The following is a 13,916-nucleotide window of genomic DNA, read 5'->3' on the forward strand; positions in this document are numbered from 1 at the left end:
ACAAATAATCATGGCAAACACACGTTCATATTTTATACGTATACGGTACTTCCTCTATATACATAGAATACACAAATCTCAATATAACACATGCATATCAGGAATGCAAAATAAACATAGCATTTAGCATGTGAAATCTCATCCATAATAAGAATAAACCATTCACTGGCATTGAAAGCCTTGAAAACCATAACCTATACGATTAAACTCCGCACCTTAAACCAGAAATAGAGCACCGAACTGATTCAGACGATATGTCTTCGTCAACGGCGACAAGATAACATAAGGCAAGAATAGAAATGAGCTATAACAACACATAAACTATTCTAAGCTCTAAAACAGATTAGGGTTAGGTTAACTTACCCAAGGATGAACTTAGAATCGCCGGATTAACGATTCAAAAGTGATGGTTTAAGGATGTAGAGTAACAGGAAAGAATCTAAGATGATTCACCAACTTCTCTCTCACTTTCTCTCTCTTTTCCTCTCTCTTTCTTAGCTAGGGTTAGGAAATTCGTATGGAAAAGAGAATGAGGGTTTTAAGGTCTATATATAGGCCTAACATTGATGAAAATAACCCCAGGGTCAAGGTATACTTAGGTTATAACCAAAACAGGTCTCTCTCGATCCAACGGAACACTTCTGGTGGGCCTTTTTCCACGTGCGGTCGGACTTAAGCTCACTGACCATGGATCTAGGTCAGACTGAGTTTTTGTACCGATCGGCTCTATAGATCAGCCGTGGCGGACCACATCAAATCAACGGTCACCGAAACTCGATCAGGTCCACAAGCACTATGACCTACCTGGGCCATCTTCCCTAATCTGAAGGTGAAATTGGGTCAGAATCCAACGGTCAGATTGCTTAAAATCATCGCGCAAGCGACACGACTTGGATTTCATAAAAGCATATTTAATTTCTCACCGTTCTCACACTCTTCACTCTGGACTCAATCAAATTGACCCAGAACATCATCTGGACTTGATTTTTGAGGTGATGGTCAAGCCCAACATGGTGACCATAACTGCCTAAGATCATCGCCATCGGACTTTCGACGCGCGGTCCAGGTCCGATCCAGAACTTTCAAAAATTCCCAAGAGCAACTGGATTTAGCGATGAATCCCAGATTTCAGAGTAACACAGCGCTAATGATTCTACAGGTTTTGAGTCATGCAGATCAAATTTAAAGTGATTGATGCTAATTTCATAAGCAATCGAGTTTAGCGATAATTACCCCACAAATAGCTTTTAAGGAAAATAGAGGTAGTACTCGGGTCTTGGCACAAAATTTTTCGGGTCATTACACCAAGTGGATACATGAGCGTTGAAGTGCCAAATACCAGCAGGCCACAGCTCTTACTATGTCGTGGTCGGTTGGAAGGGGGTGTGGCCTTACCCCCTCGAGGGTAGGGGGCATAGCTAGGCTGAGTTTGACCATCTCGTAAATGGGTTCGCTATCGACGTGCCGGTAGATATTGGCTGACTACTGGCCAGGCGGATAGTAAAGTCTCTTCCACTTGCATGGTTGCGCGTCCAGTGGGCAGCGATCGCGTGTAGAGTGTACTAGACCCCGGTGATGATCCCAGAGATGTACAATACTGATATGTGGACTTATTGAGTAGGAGTTGCATATTCAATATTTTACTCATTCATTCATTCATTCACTATCCACTAGGGCTGGCGGTGCGCAACTAATTGTTGTATACCTTTGTAATGGTCAGGATTTCGTTGGAGAGCGCGACTAACCTGAGATCAGGAGTCTACCATATTGAGTCTGCCTATCCAAATTTAAGTGTGGGACTGGTTTAGATAGAAGTCCCTTGTGATGGACCCCATGGCCTGCGATACTACGTACTATCATCCCGACTTCACACTTCAGCTTGGTCATTTCATTCGCACTGTATATTGCATTACATTTGCGGCATATGACATTTTGGATTGTTATGTGTTGAGGGTCAAATATTGCATATCAGACCCATTTATTGCATGAATTTACAAGCATGATGCCGTTTAATAGCCTGATTTAATTGTATTTGTGATGCAGAGTGTATTTACAAGCATGAATTGAAAAAGGGTGCTTAAACCATGGATTTGACGCTCTGATGACACCCAAGGCAAGGGACGGACTCCAGGAGACCAAGATCGATGGAATTACACACTAGGGATCCGAGGAAATCAAGTTATTCACGTTAAAGAGGCCCGAAATTGGTGAAAAATGCAAGATCATATAGTTCTCGCCATCTGATTGGCTCAAAACTTCATACATGGCCTAAGGGCCATAAATTAACCGTACATATCAAATTTCAGCCCTTGGATCACTATGGAAGTGCCCCAACTGACAGATCAGCCCATAAACCGTTGATTCTGGGCCCACCTGATATCTGGAACTGTCTCAACTTTGGTCTCGGCGGTTTAAATTAGATGAGGAAACAAATGGATGGATCGGATCTTGCATATACATTACAGTGGGCCCCGTATAACCAAAGTGTGTACATGAGGTACACATGTGCCGAGCCGCACCGTACCGTGTATAACGGGTCAGCGCGGCTGACCCGTATCTTCTTCATTAAAACGGCAATTGCCGCATTAACGCTGTATAACGGACGGAAACTGTCCGTTTTTGCGGACGCAAGTGGGCCCCACCCATGGCCTGTACGGATAATCCAATCCGTCCATCGTGTAGAGGGCCACGAATTCATCGAACCCATGCTGAGCTTTTGGACCCATGCAATCACACGTGCGCGATACAGAGGCCATAAGTGGACTGCCCTGCAACGTTCAAATTGATGTTTGGATGATTTCTTCTCTGATTCTTAGTCAATGGACATGAAAAACCATTCGTTTCTTACCGAAATTTCGAGAGCAATCTAATGGACGGGGTGGATTTCCTTGAAAACACCTCTGTGGGGCCCACCGATCACGTCGCGCCGGACGTGCGAAAGGCTACGCACGTCCGCGAAATCGAACTTTCGGCGTTGTGGCCCACCATCTTTGATCATATGGCGGATCTGAACTGTCCATCGTGTAGGCCAGCCAAAACACTTCCAAGAGACGTTTTACCGAAATAATGCAAGGAACGCGAGAGTTATGAAGCCCCAAACTTGGCTGCGATTTGCCGCACGTGCGATAGCTTCCCAAATCCGATTTCCACCACTCCAAAAGCTATAAAAAGAGTTCCAAACGTGGAGAAGGGGGTATGCTTGAATAGGGGACGTCAGATAGAGAGAGGGAGGCGGAGAGAGAAGTGTTTAGAATTTTTTATGTATTTTTTCTTTATTTTTCTTCTTTTTTCTATGATTATGTTAGGCTAAATCCCTTAGCTAGGGCTAAGAGGTGAAGCTTGTGGCGTGATGGGAGCTTCTACAGGTTTGATTGAACTGAACTGATTGACTTTGTTTGATTTAAGAAATTCTTTTAGTCATTAATGATTTGTTGTGATTTAAATTACAGTAGATCTGTGATGGCTTGAATAATTTCTTTCCTTTTATTTTGATGTTCAGAAACCCTGTTGTTCGCCATCGTCTCATAAACATGGGTGGATGATGGGATCCTTCCTAGCACTCATACATCTTTTGATTGGTTATGGATTGGTCTAAGTTCTGTTGTTTACCTTGTCTCTTAGGCATGGATTTGTGATGGAATCATACCTAATTCTTATACCTTTCATCTCTTGAAAACTATATCAAGTAAGTTCAGTATAATATCCATGAAGCAGGCATAAGATCTCCCTGATCTCTACAAGTGGATCCTCTGAATCCCTAGTTCACTTTCTCTGAATTCTTTAAGTTTAGATTAATATTTCATCATTATTCCTCAAATCACAATTGGTTTAGATTTCATCCTAGCCTAGTTCTAGATCTAGTTATTTTCAGATAACGTACAGGTTTCAGTCCCTGTGGATTCGACCTCGGTCTTACCGAGTTTATTACTACATCACAACCTTGCACTTGGGGTGTGAACAAGTTTTTGGCGCCGTTGCCGGGGATTGACGGTTACGTTTTTCTGAAATTAAGTAGTTTTAGGATTATTTTAAGATTAGGACTTTTCTGATTTTTAGGATTTATTTTAGAATTTTCTAATTCCAGGTTTTTCTTTAATTTTTTGAAATTTTCTATCTAAGTAACTTTCTATTTTTAGATAGTTTCCTTTTTTTTAGAAACTAACCCAACTTTCTTATTTTGTAGGATTCTGAAATAGGTTTCTAAATTGGTAATTTCTCTCTTCCTTACTATTTCTAGATTAGGATTCCTTTTTAGTAAGTTTTTAATTCTAACTCTTTTAGAATCTAATTTTGTTTCCTATTTTATTTTTAGAAATTTTCTATTTTAAGACTTTTTGTTTAGAAACTAACTTTTCTGTTTTGTAGGCTTATTAGAAATTTCTAAATTCGGTACGCTCTTTCTAAATTGCTACTTTCTAATTTAGGAATTCTTCCTTGTTTCTTTTTATTTATATATTTCTCTTCTTAGGAATTTTATAGGCTTGCTATTCTTAGAAACTAACTTGTTTTGTTCTATTTTGCAGGTTTCAATTTAGGGACTCCAAATTGGTAACTTCCTTCCAACCCTCTTTCTCTGTTTAGATTTTTATTTCCCTTCTTAGAATTAGGTTTAGAATTTGATTGAGGGCTGCGAGTGATTCATACCCAAGTGGGCTCGTGACAACACTCGACGTCTCTTGACTGAAGGAGGATTAGTTGAGGGGTTAACTGTCCATCGTAGGACTAGACACCGCTCGAAATCTCCTGAGTTAATGGAGGATATGGCTGGAAATCAACCTCTTCTACCCCAACCTAGGGTAGAAGATCTCCAAGATGAGAATGAGGTGCATCAAGCACCCCCGCCTCGTACCTTACGAGATTACTTACAACCGGCGGGGGTGAGTACGCCCTCATGCATGATTTTTCCTGAGAATGAAGGACACATGGATATCAAGCCAGGGGTGATCCAACTCCTCCCTAAATTTCATGGGCTTGAGTCAGAGAATCCTTACTTACATTTAAAAGAATTTGACGAGATCATAGCTACCTTATACTTTCTTAACGTGTCTGATGACACGGTCAGGTTGAAACTCTTTCCCTTTTCTTTGAAAGAGAAAGCCAAAACGTGGTTACATTCACTACGTCCTCGATCAATTGGCAGATGGAATGACATGACAAGGGAGTTCATTAAGAAGTTTTTCCCATACCATAAGACGAACACCCTAAGAAAGTCGATCATGAACTTCGCCCAAAGGGAAGATGAAACATTCTTCCAATGTTGGGAGCGGTTCAAGGATCTTGTCAGTTCATGCCCACAACATGGTTTTGAAACGTGGCGCATCACGAACTTTTTCTATGATGGACTGACATCTCCCATGCCCCAATTAGTCGAGACGATGTGTAATGGGGAGTTTATGAATAAAGGAGTCGATGAAGTGTGGGATTACTTTGATAAACTTGCTGAGAACACACAAACATGGGATATCTCCCCTAGACCTAGTACTGCGTCTAGGCCGACTCACTCCAAGGAAAGGGGTGGAATGTATCTCCTGAGAGAAGATGATGATATTAATGCTAAGGTAGCTAATCTCACTAGGAAACTCGAGGCCATAGAATTTAAGAAGGATAAGGCTAAGGAAATTGTTTGTAGCATCTGTGGTTGCAACATTCATACTACTGAAAACTGTCCAACTATCTCTGCCTTTCAAGAGGTATTAAATGAGCAATCCAATGCTGTAAGCAATTACCAAAGACCTTTCAGTGGGCCCACCTCTAACACATACAATCCTGGCTGGAGAAATCATCCAAACTTCGGTTGGAGGAATGGACAAACCGCTACACCTCAAGGTTACCTAAATCAAAATCCAACTCAAGAGAAACCTCAAGAGGATTCGGTTCTGAAACATTTTCAAAAGCAAGAGCTTTTCAATCAGGGTATGCTACAGGCCTTCCAAGACCTAACAAAAGCAATACAAGGACTTAAGGCTGAAAATACGATTGGGAACAAGGGGAGCTTCCCAGCTCAACCTCTTCCCAATCCTAAACCGCAATATGAAGTTAGCGACCCAAGCTCTTCAAATCAGATGGAGCAAGCTAAATCCATCACCACTCTTAGGAGTGGAAAGATCATTGACAAAACCATTCCAGTTAGGGCTAAAAAGCCTAAGGACCCGGAAGTGGATAAAGAAGATGGATCTAGTCATGCCCCACCAGAGTTAGAACCGGAACCTCAAGGAAAGCCGGTTGCTCCATTTCCCCAACGGTTGGTTGCACCAAAATCGCTCTCTAATTCTCAGGATATTCTAGAGGTGTTGAAACAAGTGAAGGTTAATATTCCACTACTTGATGCCGTGAAACAAATACCTTCATATGCCAAATTCCTGAAAGACTTATGTACGACCAAAAGACGGCAAAATATTCAAAAGAAAATCTTCCTGACTGAGAAAGTGAGTGCCATCCTAAAGCAAGATGTGCCGCAAAAATTCAAAGACCCCGGTAGCCCAACCATATCATGTGTAATTGGGAACCATCGAATTGATCACGCACTTCTTGACTTAGGAGCGAGCGTTAATCTTATCCCTTACTCGGTATATAAACAGTTGGGCTTAGGTGAATTAAAACCCACCTTAACCACACTACAACTTGCTGATCGCTCTGTTCGTATACCAAGAGGGATAATTGAGGATGTGTTGGTCCAGGTTGATCGATTTTACTACCCAGTTGATTTCATCATCCTGGATACCGAACCCATCGGTAACACAAGCACTCAGATTCCCGTCATTCTTGGTCGCCCATTCCTTGCCACTTCAAACGCAATTATCAATTGCAGGAATGGTGTCATGAGTATGTCTTTCGGGAATATGACATTAGAAATGAATATCTTTTTCAACACGGCCAGACGGATAGAGGAAGATGACGATATCTACGATATTAACATGATCGATACTTTCGTGGATAACAGGACACCCCTTACCTTATCCTCTGATCCTCTAGAGACGTGCTTGGCCCACTCCCATGAGTTTGATGATGACATAATTAGGGAGACATGTGCCATGCTTGATGCGGTACCGATACTTGAAGTTAACCGGTGGAGGCCACAATTTGAAAAGTTACCCCAAACTGATGTAGTGCCTCTACCGTCTAACCTCAAGCCACCGAAGCTTAACCTAAAACCTTTGCCCTCTGATTTGAAATATGCATATTTAAGTCAAGATGAGACATACCCGGTGGTGATCTCTGCCCACCTTCAGAAAAAAAAAAGACAGTATGCTCACATCTACTCTCATTGACCATAAGGGAGCCCTTGGATGGACGATTGCAGACCTCAAGAGAATTGACCCCTTGATTTGTACTCACTGCATTTATCTTGAGGATAATGCGAAAACTGCTCGACAATCACAACGTAGGCTAAATCTAAACATGAAGGAAGTGGTTAAGGCCGAAATTCTTAAACTATTAGATGTGGGTATCATATACCCTATATCTGATAGTCAATGGGTGAGTCCAACTCAGGTGGTTTCTAAGAAGTCCGGGATCACCATCGTAGCCAATACCAATAATGAACTCGTGCCGACTAGAGTCACTACTGGTTGGAGGATGTGCATTGACTATAGAAAATTAAATACCGTCACGAGGAAAGACCACTTTCCTTTGCCCTTCATTGATCAGATCTTGGAAAGGTTAGCTGGTCATTCCTATTACAGTTTCCTTGACGGGTATTCGGGCTACAACCAGATAGAGATCGCCCCTGAAGATCAAGAAAAGACTACGTTTACATGTCCCTACGGCACCTTTGCTTACCGAAGGATGCCGTTTGGACTATGTAATGCTCCTGCCACCTTCCAGCGATGTATGATGAGCATATTTTCTGACATGGTGGGGCAATATTTAGAGGTCTTCATGGACGATTTCTCTGTCTTCGGTCCATCTTTCAGCGAGTGCTTGGAAAGTCTTAAATGCGTGCTGAAGAGATGTGAAGAAAAGAACTTGGTACTTAATTGGGAGAAGTGCCATTTCATGGTTCAGAAGGGAATTGTCCTTGGACACATTATTTCATCCAAAGGAATCGAGGTGGATAAGGCAAAGATCGATCTTATCTCTAACCTACCTCCACCCAAGAACATAAGGGACGTGCGATCCTTCCTAGGACATGCCGGGTTTTACAGAAGATTCATAAAGGACTTTAGTCTCATCTCTCGTCCTCTATGTAATCTACTTCAAAAGGATGCACCATACGAGTGGACTGAACCATGTCAGGAAGCTTTCACTAAGCTTAAGGGCATATTGACTAGTGCACCCATCATACAGCCACCTGACTGGAGCATTCCTTTTGAACTTATGTGCGACGCGTCTGATTATGCTCTTGGGGCAGTTCTAGGCCAGAGAAAAGATAAGAAACCCTACGTTATTCATTACGCAAGTAAGACTCTAAATCCTGCCCAAGTGAACTACTCGACTACGGAAAAGGAACTCTTAGCCGTAGTGTTCGCCTTGGACAAATTTAGGTCATACTTGATTGGATCCAAGATCATTATTTACACTGATCACGCAGCGCTTAAGTATCTTCTGTCTAAGAATGATGCTAAGCCCCGCCTGATACGATGGATCCTCCTACTCCAGGAATTTGACCTAGAGATAAAAGATAAAAAGGGAGTAGAGAACGTAGTGGCTGACCATCTTTCTCGCCTTAATCCCTCTGATTCTCTTGAAACAACACATATCAATGACATGTTCCCCGATGAACAATTGTTCAGAGTCTCCCATTCACCTTGGTTCGCTGATATTGCTAATTATCTTGCCACAGGTTCCATACCGACACATTGGACTGCGCAAGATAAGAAGAAATTTTTCACCAAGGTACGTAACTTTTTCTGGGATGATCCGTATTTGTTTAAATATTGCCCAGACCAAATCCTGAGGAGATGTGTGCCAGACGATGAGCATCAAAGTATCATCTCCTTTTGTCACTCACAGGCCTGTGGTGGTCACTTTTCTGCTAAAAAGACCACGGCCAAGATTTTACAGTGTGGCTTTTACTGGCCCACTATGTTCAGGGACACTCACGAGTTTTGCAAAGCTTGTGAGTGTTGTCAAAAATTGGGAGCGTTGTCCCGTCGAAATATGATGCCTTTGAACCCCATTCTTATCATCGAGGCATTTGATTGCTGGGGCATCGATTTCATGGGGCCATTCCCCCAATCTTTTGGGAATTTATATATTTTGCTTGCCGTAGACTATGTCACTAAATGGGTCGAAGCGATTCCATGTCGAACTAATGACCATCGCACGGTCATTAAATTCCTGAAAGAAAACATCCTTTCCCGATTTGGAACGCCTCGAGCTATCATTAGTGATGGGGGCTCACACTTTTGTAATAGACCATTTGAGAGTTTAATGAAAAAATACGGTATCTCTCATAAGGTGAGCACCCCATACCACCCACAGACAAGCGGGCAAGTTGAGATTTCCAATAGGGAGATCAAACACATTTTGGAAAAAACGGTTAACCCTGACCGTAAGGATTGGTCAATTCGATTGACCGATGCCTTATGGGCGTACCGTACTGCTTTTAAAACCCCTATTGGAATGTCTCCCTTTAGACTTGTCTATGGGAAAGCTTGCCACTTGCCTGTGGAATTGGAACATAGAGCCTACTGGGCAATCAAAAGTTTGAATTTCAATTTGGACAACGCTGGCTCGCTACGCAAACTTCAGTTAAATGAACTCGAAGAAATCCGGAACGACGCTTATGAGAACTCGAGAATTTACAAGGACAAGATGAAGGCATTTCATGACCAACATATTTTACGAAAATCATTCACGCCAGGCCAGAAAGTCCTCTTGTATAACTCTCGATTACATCTCTTTCCGGGTAAGCTTCGATCTCGTTGGACCGGCCCTTTCACTGTTATCACTGCTTACTCTCATGGGGCCGTCGAGATAAGAGACCCCGACAATGGCAAGGAGTTTAAAGTAAATGGACATCGCTTAAAGCCATTTGTCGAGAAATTTGATTCAGAGGACATGTCCATGCCTTTGACCTGTTTACCAGGATTGATCTCCTAGTCTGATGGAGGTATAGGTAGGTTTCCTGTTTTCATAGGAATAGGATAGTTTCCTTTATTCTGTTTTAGGATAGACGGTGAACTTCGCGCTACTGGGAGCCAACCCAACTTTTCTTTCTGTTTCATTTTCCTAGTTAGTTAGTTCAATGTTAGTGGGTAACAATCCTGCAAACCCACACGAGACTACAACTCGTCCACTAGGGGCAACCTAGGGGTTTAAAGGCTTGTTGCATACGCTAAATGCAATCGAGAGTACCGAAAGTGGTGTAGGTAGGATTTCATTTTTGTTATTTTTATTTTTATTTTACTGGTTTCTCTCTTGTGCTGACCCGATCTTACGTAGATATCTTTGGAAAGCCTTTTGATTCTTTCGTCCAGGTACTATCTTTCCATCACTTCTCTTATATTTTTGTTGTCCCATGTGCATTGCATGCTTATTTCTTTTACATTGAGGACAATGTAGATTTTAGGTTGGGGGTGGGAGATTAGGTTTCCTAATCTGTGTTTTCTTGGTCTTGAGCAAAAATTGTGAAAATTTTAAATTTTTCTGGAATTTCGTATGAATTCGAAGTGATTTTGACGGCCATCTAGGGCACTTGGAATTACAAGATGAGTGATGTTGGTAATTTATGACTCTTAGATTTAGTTATTTATTATATTAGATTTCACAGTTAAGTTTGAAGTGTTAATCTCTGATTAGAAGTTGTAAACATTGATTGAGTTATGATCTCACATGTCACATCTCGCTTTCACATTAAGGTTTCAGTTTGATATTGAAGGATTTACTTGGTACTCACTAAGCTTGAAGGGAACCAACCTGAGAAATTGAAAGGATTGGGCGAATGGTCTACACCATAGGTTTGCTCCCTATAGGTGTAGATTTAATTCCCTATGAATGATATGTGAAAAATTTAGGTGTACAGTCTTCATCATAGGTTTGCTCCCTGTAGGTGAGGATTTGATTCCCCTTCTTGGCGTTACTTTTAATGAAAAAATCAAAAGCTGAAGGAATGAAAAGATGATCTGTGAGGCAAGTTTTGGTTATCATGAATCTTCTTATTGGTTACCAGTGATATCCTAAAATAGAGAAGTGAATTTTAATGATGATAAGCTGAGATTACACTGTACGCTCATAAATCTCAATGATTAGAATTTTTCTAATTAATTGAATAATACTTTGAACTTGACTATGAAGTTTACCGTGCGCTTGAGTCTAGGAGGAAGTAATATCCAACATTCATGAATCTGGGAATTCTCATATCTGGATTATTCTACAAAAATCACATGAGTTTATAGAAATTGTTCTGTAATTCTCAACTTACTTTTCGCATATTTTGCTCGGGACTAGCAAAATGCTGGTTGGGGGTTGTGTTGAGGGTCAAATATTGCATATCAGACCCATTTATTGCATGAATTTACAAGCATGATGCCGTTTAATAGCCTGATTTAATTGTATTTGTGATGCAGAGTGTATTTACAAGCATGAATTGAAAAAGGGTGCTTAAACCATGGATTTGATGCTCTGATGACACCCAAGGCAAGGGACAGACTCCAGGAGACCAAGATCGATGGAATTACACACTAGGGATCCGAGGAAATCAAGTTATTCACGTTAAAGAGGCCCGAAATTGGTGAAAAATGCAAGATCATATAGTTCTCGCCATCTGATTGGCTCAAAACTTCATACATGGCCTAAGGGCCATAAATTAACCGTACATATCAAATTTCAGCCCTTGGATCACTATGGAAGTGCCCCAACTGACAGATCAGCCCATAAACCGTTGATTCTGGGCCCACCTGATATCTGGAACTGTCTCAACTTTGGTCTCGGCGGTTTAAATTAGATGAGGAAACAAATGGATGGATCGGATCTTGCATATACATTACAGTGGGCCCCGTATAACCAAAGTGTGTACATGAGGTACACATGTGCCGAGCCGCACCGTACCGTGTATAACGGGTCAGCGCGGCTGACCCGTATCTTCTTCATTAAAACGGCAATTGCCGCATTAACGCTGTATAACGGACGAAAACTGTCCGTTTTTGCGGACGCAAGTGGGCCCCACCCATGGCCTGTACGGATAATCCAATCCGTCCATCGTGTAGAGGGCCACGAATTCATCGAACCCATGCTGAGCTTTTGGACCCATGCAATCACACGTGCGCGATACAGAGGCCATAAGTGGACTGCCCTGCAACGTTCAAATTGATGTTTGGATGATTTCTTCTCTGATTCTTAGTCAATGGACATGAAAAACCATTCGTTTCTTACCGAAATTTCGAGAGCAATCTAATGGACGGGGTGGATTTCCTTGAAAACACCTCTGTGGGGCCCACCGATCACGTCAGCGCCGGACGTGCGAAAGGCTACGCACGTCCGCGAAATCGAACTTTCCAGGCAGTTGTGGCCCACCATCTTTGATCATATGGCAGATCTGAACCGTCCATCGTGTAGGCCAGCCAAAACACTTCCAAGAGACGCTGATTTTACAGAAATAATGCAAGGAACGCGAGAGTTATGAAGCCCCAAACTTGGCTGCGAAAAGGCTTTCGCTACGCGTACGATAGCTTCCCAAATCCGATTTCCACCACTCCAAAAGCTATAAAAAGAGTTCCAAACGTGGAGAAGGGGGTATGCTTGAATAGGGGACGTCAGATAGAGAGAGGGAGGCGGAGAGAGAAGTGTTTAGAATTTTTTATGTATTTTTTCTTTATTTTTCTTCTTTTTTCTATGATTATGTTAGGCTAAATCCCTTAGCTAGGGCTAAGAGGTGAAGCTTGTGGCGTGATGGGAGCTTCTACAGGTTTGATTGAACTGAACTGATTGACTTTGTTTGATTTAAGAAATTCTTTTAGTCATTAATGATTTGTTGTGATTTAAATTACAGTAGATCTGTGATGGCTTGAATAATTTCTTTCCTTTTATTTTGATGTTCAGAAACCCTGTTGTTCGCCATCGTCTCATAAACATGGGTGGATGATGGGATCCTTCCTAGCACTCATACATCTTTTGATTGGTTATGGATTGGTCTAAGTTCTGTTGTTTACCTTGTCTCTTAGGCATGGATTTGTGATGGAATCATACCTAATTCTTATACCTTTCATCTCTTGAAAACTATATCAAGTAAGTTCAGTATAATATCCATGAAGCAGGCATAAGATCTCCCTGATCTCTACAAGTGGATCCTCTGAATCCCTAGTTCACTTTCTCTGAATTCTTTAAGTTTAGATTAATATTTCATCATTATTCCTCAAATCACAATTGGTTTAGATTTCATCCTAGCCTAGTTCTAGATCTAGTTATTTTCAGATAACGTACAGGTTTCAGTCCCTGTGGATTCGACCTCGGTCTTACCGAGTTTATTACTACATCACAACCTTGCACTTGGGGTGTGAACAAGTTTTTGGCGCCGTTGCCGGGGATTGACGGTTACGTTTTTCTGAAATTAAGTAGTTTTAGGATTATTTTAAGATTAGGACTTTTCTGATTTTTAGGATTTATTTTAGAATTTTCTAATTCCAGGTTTTTCTTTAATTTTTTGAAATTTTCTATCTAAGTAACTTTCTATTTTTAGATAGTTTCCTTTTTTTTAGAAACTAACCCAACTTTCTTATTTTGTAGGATTCTGAAATAGGTTTCTAAATTGGTAATTTCTCTCTTCCTTACTATTTCTAGATTAGGATTCCTTTTTAGTAAGTTTTTAATTCTAACTCTTTTAGAATCTAATTTTGTTTCCTATTTTATTTTTAGAAATTTTCTATTTTAAGACTTTTTGTTTAGAAACTAACTTTTCTGTTTTGTAGGCTTATTAGAAATTTCTAAATTCGGTACGCTCTTTCTAAATTGCTACTTTCTAATTTAGGAATTCTTCC

At 41.2% G+C, this 13,916-nt stretch overlaps 1 non-coding gene across 1 annotated transcript; it reads right to left on the reverse strand.

Moving 5' to 3' along the window:
- Positions 1 to 5,198: 5,198 nt before the first annotated feature.
- Positions 5,199 to 5,305, reverse strand: LOC131241801 (small nucleolar RNA R71). Its single transcript, XR_009169369.1, has one exon. It is a non-coding gene; the product is annotated as a small nucleolar RNA R71 (small nucleolar RNA).
- Positions 5,306 to 13,916: the final 8,611 nt, after the last annotated feature.

The sequence above is a fragment of the Magnolia sinica genome, chromosome 3 (genome assembly GCF_029962835.1).
Source record: "Magnolia sinica isolate HGM2019 chromosome 3, MsV1, whole genome shotgun sequence".
NCBI classification, from domain to species: domain Eukaryota; kingdom Viridiplantae; phylum Streptophyta; class Magnoliopsida; order Magnoliales; family Magnoliaceae; genus Magnolia; species Magnolia sinica.